This window comes from Coregonus clupeaformis, chromosome 2, assembly GCF_020615455.1.
Source record: "Coregonus clupeaformis isolate EN_2021a chromosome 2, ASM2061545v1, whole genome shotgun sequence".
Lineage (NCBI taxonomy): Eukaryota > Metazoa > Chordata > Actinopteri > Salmoniformes > Salmonidae > Coregonus > Coregonus clupeaformis.
In genome coordinates this window covers 25,621,736-25,632,426 of record NC_059193.1, presented here as the reverse complement: position 1 = coordinate 25,632,426, position 10,691 = coordinate 25,621,736, and positions in this window count along the sequence as shown.

Here is a 10,691-nt window from a genome sequence, read left to right as displayed (position 1 = left end):
ATGTGCATTATTGGCCCTAACCACCAGTCCATTGATAAGGTGGATCAACACCAAAGGACCAGAGAGGGTGGGTGGGGGTTGATAGGGCTGAATCTATTATCACTAGACCAAAGCACTCTGTGTAAGCAGCCAAGATGGCAATTAGACAGAGAGAGAGATCTAATATACAGTACAGAGTAGAACAAAGGAAGAGAGAGAAAGAGAGAGATAAAGCCAAAGGGAAAAGAGAGAGATGAAAAGAGAGAGATAAAGCCAGAGAGAGAAGAGAGAGATAAAGCCAGAGAGAAAAGAGAGAGAGAAAGCTAGAGAGAGAAGAGAGAGATGAAGCCAGAGAGAAGAGAGAGAGAGAAAGCCAGAGCGAAAAGAGAGAGATAAAACCAGAGGGGAAAGAGAGAGAGAAAGCTAGAGAGAAAAGGACTATAGAGTGAAGTAGACAGAGAGATAACAGAGAAGTGAAAGATAAACGGAGAAAGGCAGAGCGTCACAGAGATGGATAGAGCGATAGTGGAAGACAGAGACAGAGACCGTAGGTGCCAGAGGGAGTTGCCAGCTGGGTGTATAAGGGAGGGCCTTGTGAATGGGATGTGACGAATGAAGTGATATCTCTGCCGCAGTCAGGCCTGGCAGGCGTAAAGCAGTCCCCGAGCCCAGGACACGTCCATCAGGTCACCCTGCAGACACATCCAACCACCCCACGTTCCCTTAAAGAATAGCTCAATTATTGCAAACAGCCAGCCATTGATCAAGTGGAAAATTCCTTCTCGGTTTTCTTTTGTGCTAGTCTTTTTATTTACCCTCTTTCTCTCTTTCCACCTTTCTCCTTCTCTTGATTCCTATCTACTCTCTTTTCACTCCACTGTTTTTCATACTGTCTTCTTTTGCATGTTCGATGTCCAGTCTGTTTATATGATTGTGTCATTTCATTTGCATTTGTGTTTGTGGAAATATGCTTCAAGCATGGCCGATGTTTTCTTTGCACAGCTAATTGATTTCTCAAATACCAGATCAGTAAATCATGTCGTTCATAGAGCATCCGTTGAATTTGAGCGGTCAATCTTTCAGCTCCTATTTTGGCAGCTCAGTTTGCTTCCAATGAGCCAGCTAGTCATTCCCTCCATTTAGCGTCCTATTTTACCTCAATTGTTAATGCATGGTAATTGTATAAGGCAATACCATGCGCTACAACTGCAGGTCAGCAATGGATTTTGAGTCATATGGGGATCCTGTCTAACTCCTTATCCATGTCCATTACTGTACATCTAGACCTTATATCTGGCAGACCAAACAGTGAGACAGGTATTCCGTTTCTCAGCTGTCTCCAAAGGGCCTGTGTTTCTCTGTATAACGCTCCGTGAATGAGATGCTGGTGGGAGGTGTGTTGGAGCTAGGTGGTGGTGATGGGAGTGTTGTGACGGGGATGGAGGTAAACCATTTCTCCTCTGCAGCCACCACACCTTTCAGAAGAGCGACTGTTGCGTGGCTGGGCCGAGCACAGCTGTCCAAACGGGGAACAGAGAAGAGACTAGAGAAGAGTGCATTTTTGATGCTGCAGAGACCTTGTGAATATTGAATGTCCACCCTGCCTGCCTGGTTGCCTGTTACTGCCTGGTTGATTGCAGCAGAGTGAGTGCTTCTCTCTCTCGCGCTGTCTGCTTCAGTGGCTGTTACGTAATGACGGCCCTCCACTGCAGTGAGGCAACAGTCGGGATTCCCTCCTGCACCCAGAACGAAGGAGTGGGGTTGGAGGAGAGGAAGGGAGGGAGGAGAGGGAGGGACCAAGAGAAAGGAGCATGGGTAGAGGAAGACAACAGAGAGGGGGAGAAAATAGGAAGATGAAAGAGAGAGGGTGAGAAAAAGAGAAAGGGAGAATTTGAGCTACAGCAAAGCCTTATGTTACCAGGAAACACCCATTGCGTAGCAGCAAAAGACTGAGAGAGAAATATAATTGGTCCTCTTCAATCGATGGGGGAAGGGGTGAACAGATCCTCTGGAACAGGTGGTGGATAGCCTTTGTCAGTATGGTAAATAAAGAAAGATGATTCATCGTGGCAGTGATGAAATACGATTTATAGATCAATGGAGGAGAGGGAATTCAGCAAGTATTTTGTCTTCCTCTTGGAAATATGGCTGGTTTGGTAGAAGGAGGGGTAGATATAGTGGTAAGGCTAGCCCTTCAAAAACCAGGTTGAAGTTAAATTGCTGTGGCAGGAAAATAGATGTGAGTGAAAATGTTATAATGCTTTGGTTAACAGTATGATAGAGGTTATTACAGCCAGTCTCATGTTTAATTGAGTGCTTTTGAAGAACGACTTACATTATGAATGATGGAGTTTCTTCTAACTGGACCAACGTTCTTCTTAATACCTTGGGTTGATTTCATCAACGTTTTGCTGGAAACAATTTATGAGTGGGTTTGATGTTTTAGGGTCTTGCCCTCGACCATCTATACAGATCAATGCAGTACAGATATCTCAGTGAAATTATAGAAATTATTCCACATTGATCAGTGGGTTGGGTTGTCATGGTTAAGAAGAATCTCAGATCTCAGCAGCCTTTGGAGGACTCAATCTGTTTTCATTTATGTAACACTGGATGGTTAATAATGTTTCCTCACATGTTTTTGGGCCTGGGACTCGTGAGCCTACGAATATGTCCGAAATGAAGATACTGCACACACAACCACATTCATTATACAGTCATTCATAATGTACGATGCCCAGAGAGTGTTAGGCCAGTCAGACCCATTGTCCTGGATTATTAGGCAGGGATTATCAATTTATAGAGTGGATTGTCCTCTTAGTCTGGATTATAATTATGTTTAATCCTACTCTCCTGGCCTGCACTCGCTGGGGATGTGCGCTCATTCTTTGGCTGCTGGAACCCTTTTAGGATTTCAGCCCAGTGAGTCAACCAATTAAATTCCACTAGCCATAATGTCCAATTACTTTACCCTGATTATACAACCCATTGCCATAGAGGAAGAGGATGATAATGATGTCATTGTTGGCTTAGTGATGGACCGTGCAAAGGGCAGTGTCACGGTAACTGGTACACCATGACCTTAGAAGAGGAGATTAGAGTGCCCACCTGGACATTGTTGCTGAAAGGTCAAGTTGTTTTTGTTGCTGCTCAATATTCACCAAGCAACAGACCAAGGGTCACCTGATCAAGGGTCACCTGATCTACCGAAATGAGGCTTTGAGGAATTTTCATTTTCATTGGGACGTTACGTAATTCATTAATTCAACGTAGCCTAATTATCCCGCGAGTCGAGTAGGGAAGGAAATTAAAGTAGTGTTCGAATTGAATGTTGTTATTCAGTATGTTTGATAGGAAAATGTGATTGTTGCCAGGGCTGTGTATTAGAGTAAATGACTAGCAGCAAGCAGCAAAGTCCTTCCTCACTGCACTCTGTGTAAGTGATGGGTGCTCCATCCGTAGCAGTGTGGGAGTGCTACAGTCGTCTCTGTGGGCTGTTTTAAAAGCTGTCCTCTAGTGAACTCACTCACAGCCCTGCTCTCTGAATACACAAGCGATCTGAATACACAAGCACTTCTTCACTTGCATAATTCTTACCACTTCCCTCCCAACACGAACCTATCAATGTAATTTCATCCATGATCAAGTGATGAGTGAGCAAACATATATTTTACATCACATCTTTTAACTGAAGACCATATAGTTTGAAAGAGGATATTTTGAGAGTGCAAGACCTGACTTATAATGGGCTTGCTCACTGAAATAATTATTTTTTCTGACAATTTTATTCTCAAACTGAAGGATAAAGAACTCCAGTGCGTTCCACTTCTTTCCCCACCAAATGTCTTCCCTTGTGATCACATTGTTCAAGAGCCCGTCTTGAGGATACATTTTGTTTGCTCACCTAGTTTATATTCAGAGCAAAAATAAAGGTGTCCCTGCAGTGACATCCAGCTGCAGTGTGCCGTGCTCCTGATGGGGAGGGAAGCATTGCAGTGATGTTTTTTAATATTCGTGGTGTGTGTTATCGCTAAGGTTGGCTTTGCGGTGTGTCTTATCAGGCTGCTGTGATGTGCTAGCGTGGCACATAACAGGAGTGTGAGACTCTCTCTCTCTGGCCAGAGTAATCTACTCTGATGAGACCGTTTCACCCAGTGCCATGATGGGGCTCACAGAGGAGAGGAGGAAGCAGGGGGTGAGAGAAAGAGAAGGATGAGGAGTGAAAGAGATTGGGAGAGGCAGCGAGACGGAGTGGGGATGCTCAGGCTAGACCCAGGCTAGACCCAGGCTATTACCTCACTTTAAAGTTGTGTACATGGGGCAGAATGGAATTGCTGGTCCTTTAAATTGAATTGAGTTTTTACAGTGGTGCGTTTCAGCTAGTTTCATCAGTTCACCAGTTCTGCACGTTAGACTGTTTTATGCATGACTTGCAAGATCGTGATGAACATCAGAGCAAAACCGCACCACAGGGAGTGACTACTGCAATCTTGTTGACTGTCTGTCTTTTTGTTAATACTGCAAACAAGCACTAGCACTCTACTTCATGGCTGGTTTTACACAATAACTCAAGTCACACGCCACACATCTCTCCAGGGGTCTTTGAGCTACAGCTTTCGTTGTGAAGTTGCACAGTGTTTGTCTTTCTTTTTCCTTATTCAACCTTTCTCTCTCCCTGGCCTCCCCTCTCTTTCTCTCGCCCTGGCCTCCCCTCTCTTTCTCTCTCCCTGGCCTCCCCTCTCTTTCTCTCTCCCTGGCATCCCCTCTCTTTCTCTCTCCCTGGCCTCCCCTCTCTTTCTCTCTCCCTGGCCTCCCCTCTCTTTCTCTCTCCCTGGCCTCCCCTCTCTTTCTCTCTCCCTGGCTTCCCCTCTCTTTCTCTCTCCCTGGCTTCCCCTCTCTTTCTCTCTCCCTGGCCTCCCCTCTCTTTCTCTCTCCCTGGCTTCCCCTCTCTTTCTCTCTCCCTGGCTTCCCCTCTCTTTCTCTCTCCCTGGCCTCCCCTCTCTTTCTCTCTCCCTGGCCTCCCCTCTCTTTCTCTCTCTCCAGTCACCAGTTTGTCTTCAGGGCTTCGAGCCACAGAACATGTTGGCAATTTAACATTCGCTTTCATTTTGTTCTCAGCCTGTTCCTTTGTATTTGTTTTTACGGTGCTGAGACTTCAAGGTCTACTCTCTGGAGGGGCCAACCCCTAAAGCACCAGGCAGGAGGAACTCTACAACAACCCCTAAAGCACCAGGCAGGAGGAACTCTACAACAACCCCTAAAGCACCAGGCAGGAGGAACTCTACAACAACCCATAAAGCACCAGGCAGGAGGAACTCTACAACAACCCCTAAAGCACCAGGCAGGAGGAACTCTACAACAACCCCTAAAGCACCAGGCAGGAGGAACTCCACAACAACCCCTAAAGCACCAGGCAGGATGACCTCCACAACCTGTCCCTATAAATATTTTAGCACCCCGTTAAAACTTTTATTCAGACAATGTTCATCTCAATCAGTATGAACACAACAATCAATGGGAGGAATATAAGCCCCAGAATGACCATTCACGATACAGTGTGTGTGTGTGTGTGTGTGTGTGTGTGTGTTCACGTTCGTTGAAGGACGGGTCAGACCAAGGCGCAGCGTGAAATGCGTACATGTTTATTACACTGATAAACACACGACAAAACAACAAACCAAACGAAACGTGAAGTCCAAAGGCTGAACACCAAAACAAGCCAATACACGGAACAAGATCCCACAACTAATGCATGCCAACAGGCTGCCTAAGTATGATCCCCAATCAGAGACAACGAGCGACAGCTGTCTCTGATTGGGAATCACACCCGGCCAAACACAGAACTACAACACCTAGACTGAAACATAGAAAACACAACATAGAACACCACACCCTGACTCAACATATAAGAGTCCCCTGAGTCAGGGCGTGACAGTGTGTGTGTGTGTGTGTGTGTGTGCACAGCAATAGCCCTATGGTCCCACAATATAATCTGTGCAACCGTGACCATTGACTGTGTGAGTGATTGCCTTCAGAATCATGGCTAAAAGACAGGCCATGCAAATCAAGCCAGCAGCTCAGAGAGAGAGAGAGAGACTGCATACAGCTATCCACATAGGAGGTCAAAACTGCAGTCGATGGAGTTCAATCGTCTTTTTAGTCTGAGGTTTGTATCGATATTTCTTGGAAAAAGTACCGCTATAAATTCTCAGTACATCAAATTCTGTAGAAAATGCAAAGGTAGAAAAACAACAGAAGGTTGTTCATAATTACATAAATTTCGTGCACTGACTTGACTGGCAGGTTGATTTCTTTCTTCTGTAAAACACAACTTGAGTCGACCCTGGGAAAGGAAAACAGGAAGCAACATTTGTAATAATGTATATTCTTGTATTGGTTATATCACTTCTTTGCTGAACTAATTGAGGAAAAAACTTGACAGCTCCATGAAATATTAAGCCCGTAAGAGATTAGTTATAGCTTTCACAGGTACACAGGCTTCACAGCTCTCCTCTCGCCTCTCTGATAGGTGACAGCTGGTTGCTGGAGATTCATTCTGATCATGAGGTCTTTTAATTCCTCTGTATGTGTGTGTACTGTATATGTAACATGCCTGACATGCCTGCAGGAATGACATCTGCTCTTTGCTCAGAGCGGCTAGCCTCATTAGCTTAGTCTGGCCCCTCGGCTGCAGACTGATTGACTGAGTGACCAGAGAGAGAGAGTGCAAGCAGGCCTTTTGCAATTCTACACTTTTTTCCATGGGCAAGGAGGAAATGTTGCCATTTTAAAGCAAGCTTTCTGCAATTCTATTCATTTTGCCATGGGGCGGAGATAAAAAATTTATAACAATACAGCTAATTTCATGCAATTCTACTAATTTTTCAATGACATGCCATGTTAATATGATCTCTGAGTAAGTGACTATAAATCAATGGGGGCCCCCTGTAGGTCAAGGCCCCTGGGTGTGTGCCCTGCGTGCCTGGTCGGTAATTTGGCCAGGATTAATACATTTAGATAGCTGGGCTAGACTAAATTACCAATCCATTTTTTTTTTGCTGAGATGGGCTAATTGAGTGACTGTCAGTGACTGACACAACAAGAAAAATGCTGATGCACAACCACATTTTTATAAATTCTATTCTAACTCTCAACAGTAAGTTGAAACCCCGACTGAGTTCTTAAATTTAAAAAATCTATACAAAAATAAATAAAACATTTGGTTGGCTGCCCCCTAGCGGACGCATATGTCGCTTAGTGACCACCGGGCACAGATGTCAATTCAACATCTATTCCACGTTGGTTCAACGTAATTTCATTGAAATGACGTGGAAACACTGTTGATTCAACCAGTGTGTGCCCAGTGGGTGGCTAGGGCCAGCCCTGAGGGCAAGCGAGTTTACAAGCCAGAGACAGAAAGAGAGACGCCAGAGACAGAAAGAGAGAAGCCAGAGACAGAAAGAGAGAAGCCAGAGACAGAAAGAGAGAAGAAGAGAGAAGCAAGAGAGAAGCCAGAGACAGAAAGAGAGAAGAAGAGAGAAGCAAGAGAGAAGCCAGAGACAGAAAGAGAGAAGAAGAGAGAAAACAAAAGAGAGGGCTAGATTCAATCAGTTCAGCGTTAACCCGTGATAACCACCTGCATAGCCGATCATTGTTTTTAATTATGCGATATGTGGGAGGGGTAACTGCGTTGGAGCTGTCAAATCGGCGAGCGGCTGCTGGGGTGGTCATTATCACGAAGCCACACCTGTCCCACTCTTGTTAGAAGATCAGAATGAGAAAGTGTAGGCTATATAGAAATAATGACACTCAAATTGAAAATCATGAAACAAATGAATGAGGATTTTCTATCAGCCTAATCGAGGTGTAGATTACATCACATATTTCAGTGTTCGAACTTGCAAACACGGCTGCATGGGATTTCTAATAATGCAACTCTGTGCAGCCAATGGCATTGTATGCAATAGAGGGGCACGTAGATGGTCAGCACTGCAGTCGATGGAGTTCAATCGTCTTGTTCATCTGAGGTTTCTATCGATATTTATTGGAAACTGTACTGCTCTAAATTCTCAGTACCTCAAATTCAGTGAAAAATGCAAAGGTGGAAAAACAACAGGAAGTGGGTACTGACCAGGACAGGGCAGGTACACTATACATGGGATGGGATTGGGCTGGAGGGTCCAGTTTGACTTGGAACAGGAAGGGTTGTCCGGGGCTGTCTTCATTTTTATTTCCGGTTGCTTGCCCTAATGAACACAATGTAGTGGAGTAGCCTGTGGGGCTCTGGGGCTTATTAGGGCTCTATACTTCCTGCACAGAGGAGAACATACCACACTATCCGGGAATAAAAATAATGTGGTCTTTTGGGCAATACTAAAATAATAAAAAAAGAATGCAAATCTGACAGCCTCCGATCCAAGCCAAACTAAACCAACCTCAACCTGGTTGTGCTGTCCATATGGAAGCGTATTACCTGGAAGATTTTTAAAGCTAGTGCAAGCTGGTCTTTTGAGCAGGAATGGGAGAATGTGAGTATTTTTGTTTAAAGACAAGGAATTGGCCTAGAGGGGGTAACTTCATTAATGTAGCCAAGATCTGTCGTTTGTGGCTGTTATTTTACAGCAGAAGATGTCAGAAACCACAGCCTTGTTATAAACTTGTTAACCGTAAACCAGTTTAGTCGATCATAGAAACAAGTGCTCGCGATCAGTGCAGTTGCGTGAGTCCAACGCCACTGTGTATATCTTAACAAGTACAGGTCAAATCGAGTTTTCCATAGACGACCGTTTCGCTGCTGAATTCAAAGCTGAGCTGTTTCCCTTCTATTTTTTTCCCTTTGATTTCTTGAAACCATGAAGAACATCAAGAAAACATATAAAACACTGTACGGTTCTAGGTTTATACCTATAGGGTTCATAGTGATCGAAGTACTCCTACTGCAGGGCAGAAGCACCCTATCAAAAGGGTTGGCCATATCATATCTCAGTCTAGGTAACTTTATGCAGCTTCTTAAAATGTAACCGATGTATATGGATGAGAGAAAGTGTCTACAGGAAAGAAGGGGAAAAAAATGCCAGACTGTCTTTCTCAGGCATTATGCTGTTCTCATTAAACTCAACCCTTCACTCGTCACTCTTGAGTCTCCCGAGTGGCGCAGTGGTCTAAGGCTGTGCCACTAGAGATCCTGGTTTGAATCCAGGCTCTGTAGTAGCCGGCCGTGACCGGGAGACCCATGGGGCGGCGCACAATTGTCCAAGGTAGGGGAGGGAATGGCCGGCAGGGATGTAGCTCAGTTGGTAGAGCATGGCGTTTGCAACGCCAGGGTTGTGGGTTTGATTCCCACGGGGGGCCAGTATGAAAAATCTAAAAAATAACGTATGCACTCGCTAACTGTAAGTCGCTCTGGATAAGAGCGTCTGCTAAATGACTAAAATATAAATAAATATATATTACAGCGATTTATTTAGTGCACTGACTTCTTGATTGGCAGGTGGATTTCTTTCTCTGTAAAACACACAATTTGAGTCGATCCTGGGGGATTAAACTTTGTACTGCAAGGAAAACAGGAAGCAACATTTGTAATAATGTCTCGTAATGTTTATATCACCTCTTTGCTGAACTAATTGAGGAAAAAACTTTACAGCTCCATGAAATATTAAGCCCCATCAAAAATGGATAAGTAGGAAATGGAGTGAGATTACTGCATCTGCTGCATCACTGTGGTTAAACTAGTGCATCACACACTACTGTACATAACATGAGCTTACTGAAAACCCACATATGTTGCAGTATGAAATAATATTTGATGTAATTCTTATGTTTACTGCATATGTACGTCAGGGGAGGATGGTGGGAGGAGCTATAGGAGGATGGGCTCATTGTAATGGCTGGAATGGAATTAATGGAACGGATTCAAACGTGGTTGCCATATGTTTGATGCTTTTGATACCATCCCATTAATTCCATTCCAGCCATTACAATGAGGCCGTACTCCTATAGCTTGTCCCACCAGTCTCCTCTGATATAGGTACTGTATATTGCAGTGAAAAAGTAATTATGATAATTGATGTTGAGATGTGAGTTAAGAAGAGGGAGAAGACGGTTGTTTTAGTGAGGAATGGAGCTGTTCTGACCTGTGCTGGGGAAGATAAGAGATGAGTTATATTTTTCACAGGTACACAGGCTTCACAGCTCTCCTCTCGCCTCTCTGATAGGTGACAGCTGGTTGCTGGAGATTCATTCTGATCATGATGTCTTTTAATTCCACAGTGTGTGCGCGTGCGTGCGTGCGTGACATGCCTGCAGGAATTACATCTGCTCTTTGCTCAGAGCCCAGTGAGGAGTGGCTAGCCTCATTAGCTTGGCCTGGCCCCTTGGCTGCAGACTGACTGGCTGACTGACTGACTGACTGGCTGGCTGGCTGACTGGCCACCTCTCGTTCCTCACAACACGTTCCATGGCTGAACAAGACAACTCGTCCTCCTTAATGAATTGGACTGTCCTCTGCTAATGAATGGTGCATGGAGCGGAGGAGAGAAAATTAAGGGAGTGGGAGGAGAAGTGGGGAGGTGTCGAGCCACATGAAGGATGAAGTAGCTCATATCAGGGGCTATATTACAGGACCCTATTACCGCTCCTGTCTCCACTGGCCACAGCACTAATGAGATAGACTCGGGAGTAGTGTGTGTGTGTGTGTGTGTGTGTGTGTGTGT